Source organism: Pteropus alecto, unplaced genomic scaffold, assembly GCF_000325575.1.
Source record: "Pteropus alecto unplaced genomic scaffold, ASM32557v1 scaffold195, whole genome shotgun sequence".
NCBI classification, from domain to species: domain Eukaryota; kingdom Metazoa; phylum Chordata; class Mammalia; order Chiroptera; family Pteropodidae; genus Pteropus; species Pteropus alecto.
The window spans coordinates 4,647,680-4,651,694 of record NW_006438073.1 but is presented as its reverse complement, the minus strand read 5'-3'; the positions used below and the strand labels follow the sequence as shown (position 1 = coordinate 4,651,694).

Genomic DNA, 4,015 nt, shown 5'->3' with positions numbered 1-4,015 from the left:
TTATTTAAGCGTGTCCAAAGTTATAAAAATCTCTTTTAAAGTAACCTATGCTGCATTAACCCAAAAGTAATCGTGGCACTTTAGATAAGACATTTATTCTACTGAAAATTTTAAGTACGTAAGCAATAGCCTGATCGATAGCAGGTTATTGGCAAAAATGTAAAGCACGGCTTTCTTTAAGGAGCGTGTCACGTGGGATCACAGGGGGACGTTGAGATCCAATGAGTATTGTACAGTCCCCCCAAAACGGCAGATTCACTCATCCCAACCCATTGCCTCCACCAGCATGAGGAGGGGCTCCAAGGTGGAAGCAATCAATGTACACCTTAAGGTTCCCCAAACTGACTCCGTGATGTAAGGCTCTTGCGTGGGCAGCTGAGACTCATGTAACCTTTTGGCTCCTGATAGCGTTTCTCCTCTTATGAACATGTCATGTGTTTGACTCTGGAGGATTTCTTGGGCCAAGCATGGTACAGGAAGGTCCTATAGCCAATGGCTATTTATCAAGAGTATAAAAATCTGTGTTGTACTTTTTCTTTACCAAACGACTCACCGGTTTTCATTCATTGTACTCAGATCTTCCTTATCTCACATGTCAAGTCCAGCATCCTTAGGCACAGCCAACGCTTCACAATACTCTGGTCTTAAAGTTGGCTCCAAAAAGTTGAATGACTCACATGGGAATTGTTCATTCATCGTCTGAGTTTCAGTTTAAAGCCTTTCTTGAAGTCCATAGAAGGTTTGTACTAAGATGTCAGCAATTTCCTTTACGACTTCATGGTAATAGTAATTAAACGCCATTTCAATGCCCAAACCAATGAATTCAGTGAGATGTCTGTGGATATTAGAGTCTTCATCTCTGAATACTGGTCCAATACAGAAAACCTTCTCAAAATCAGCACAAATACACATTTGCTTGTACAGCTGTGGGGATTGAGCCAGATTTGTATTATTAAAAAAAAAATATGGCACAGTAAATACATTGGCTCCCCCTTCACTGGCAGCCGAGATAATTTTAGGAGTTTGGATCTCTACAAAACCCATGTCAATTAAAGTTTCTTGGACAAGATGGCGGGAGCCAGACTGGAGAGGAAGGACTGCCTGACTAGTTGATGTCCTAAGACCAATGACTCTGCCGCCTGATCCTGCATCCTGGTTGACAGCACGTCCTCCTTCCTCTTCTTCCACCTCAGGCCCAATGGCGTCATCCAGCTGCAGGGGCGAATGGGGGTTCAGCCAAACAGATCTCATGAATCTTTGAACGTGTAACTCTACAGTTTCCAATTTCCTGATTTACTTTTCTCATGACAGCTTCTACATCTATGATTGTCTCTCTGAAGATGTGGCAGCAAATTTAACCATCTGCTTGCGTGCATGGACCCTCACTGCCTCAGGACCCCAGCCATTAAACTGCTGCTCACGTAGAACTAACAAGCACTGCTCCCCTTCGGCTCTGCCTGCATGAACCTTGCACACGCCCAAACAACTTCATCAGCTTTTCATTCTGTCAGATCGAAACAGAAATCCATGTGGTCTTCCTCGTGACTGTGTCATTGAAGATACTCCATATCTTTCTTTGGCATCAATTTCTGCCACATCCGTGATCTCCCAGGGCTTCTCCTGAGTCTTGCAGCTGGTGCTGGCTCTGGGCATCAGGACGATGGGATGGGGCAGTGGTCACCACCCTCCCTTGCAGGCTTCTGTAGGGCAGGCCCTCTGTTTCCCCTTCTTGACATTATAATCATTCACGATAAATCATGTTGACGGCTCAGGTAAAGACTTCTGGCGGGGGTCCCCCTAGGCAGAAAGCATGGCTTCCTCAGTGAGAGGCTGAAACAGAGGCGATGTGTCTCTCAAATGAGAGAGTAGCAACAGGAAAGCCTGAGATCAGCGGAAGACTTTTAGAATCCATTCAGAGCGGCTAGAGGAAGAGAAAAAGGCCCACTGCGGGTTGCATCGTGTCCCAAATTCATAAGTCGAAGTCCCGACCCCTGATATCTCAATCTGTGACCTTATTTGGAAACAGGGTCGCTGCAGATGCAGTTAAGATGAGGCCATGCTGGAGTGGAGCGGGCTCATAATCCAAGACGACCGCTGCCTTTACGAAGAGCGCCATGCGGTGAGGGCAAGGTGCCTACGAGGGAAGACGAAGACGATGAGAAGACAGACAGAATGCTGTCTGCAAACTAGGGGGCGCCGAAGATTGCTGGCAGACCACCCGCAGCTAGCGGAGGGGACGGAACGAATTTTCCTCCCGGCCTCCAGATGAAACTGACCCTACCAACACCCTGATCTTAGACTTCTGGCCTCCAGAACCGTGAGAAATAGATTTCTGTTGTTTCAGCCGCCTAGTGTGTGGTGCTTTGTTATGACAGCTCAAGCCCTCTAGTACAGGGACAATATGAAAATGCAGAAAAGCAGCCACATCCTTGGTAGATAAGAATTACGTCAGGCTTTATCTACCAATTGCAAAACCTAGACCCTGGACAAAGGGTACCAGTAAATAAGAATACATAACGTGGCTTGCCGCATTCATGTCCCACTTAAGGTTAATGTATTCTGAGTGATTTAACAAATTTGGTTCACTTCCCACTGTATGACAGGCCTGTTCTCATGGTTCTGAAGAAGTGGATTCTTTGGAGCCAAGACTTTTGGGGATATTCCCAGGAATGGTCCCCTTTTGACTAAAAGCTTTAAAAGAGCTATGCTCTCTTTCTTGTCTAACTATTCTATGAATAAAAATTATTACATAGACATGGTGTTTGATAAATGCACACATACATAAAATCTTAAAAATGTTATAGCAAAACGTATAGTAGATACCGTCTTCACCATTTTGCATGAGCTTCTGGTGTTTAGAGAAAGAAAACTCTGACAGAAGCATTCAGTCCTTACGAGTTCAATTCAGTTAAGGAGGTATGGGCTAAGCATTTGCTGAGCACAGTGGGAATTATGCTGATGATATGGTACAGGGCTTGCCCTGTAGACGCTAACATTTTAGGGAAGAAGAGAAAGGGGCATGGGTGTATGAAGCTTGTAGAGCAATAATTCAAAGTTCGGATTATAGTCGTTAAAAAAAGAAAAAAAGAATTCAAGGGAAGTGTTCTGAGGGCCGGTTTGGCCACGTGTTAGTAACCATTGAAGCCAGGCGATGGCACGTGGCTGAAGTTGTTCATTATGCAGTTCTCTTTACTTTTGAATGTGTTTAATAATCTGCATCATAAAAAGCTTTAAAAAAATATTATGAGGGTGCATGGAAGAAAGAGATTTTGCATCGGTGTGGAAAATTGCTTTGAAATGGTTTCAAAGGAGAAGTGATAACTATGAGAAAGGTTTTAAAGATAGAGAAGATCTCAACGGGTGGAGATGAATAGGAGGAGAAGTTATTTCCCCCAGGAATTCCTTCTCGCCTCATCTCGTAAACTGGGCTGTGTCTTGATCGTTGGAGTCCACGGGGTCCTGCACACGTGGCTCTGTCTGGCGGCGTGCGCTCAGCGCCCCTGATCCCGTGGTCACAGACCCACCAGGGGAATCCCACTGTGTGACAGGCCTGCCCTCATGGCTCTGCCAGAAGCTCCCCAGCTTTTGCAGAAGCTGCATCCTCCAGGTGCTACTGAGCCGAAACTGAAAAAGAATTGTTTCAATTCAGCTGGTCTGGCTATATATGGGGGAAAATTTCAACTCAACCTGAATTTTTGGTAGGTCACTTTTTCTGAGCCTTTATTCCACCTTATTTTTTGAAAGCTATGTTCTCTGGGTAGAGAATGTGGGTTTGATAATTTCTTTCAGTACTTTAATGATGTCAGTCCGTAATCTACTGGTTTGTATAGTTTCCGAAGATAAGTCTGCTCTGATTCTTGCCTTTGCTTGGTATCTGTGGCAGATATTGATCAGAAGATAGTCTTCTGACCCCCAACTGGAAGTAGGAGATGTCTAATTACATTGGTGTAGGATCCTGGGCCCCGGACTGTTTCCCCCCGCACCCAGGGATAACGGTGTTTTTGGTTTTGGTTAT

General features: G+C 45.0%; 1 pseudogene; it reads right to left on the bottom strand.

Moving 5' to 3' along the window:
• Positions 1 to 259: 259 nt before the first annotated feature.
• LOC102887008 lies at positions 260 to 1,653 on the bottom strand (annotated as a pseudogene).
• Between the last annotated feature and the right edge of the window lie 2,362 nt (positions 1,654 to 4,015).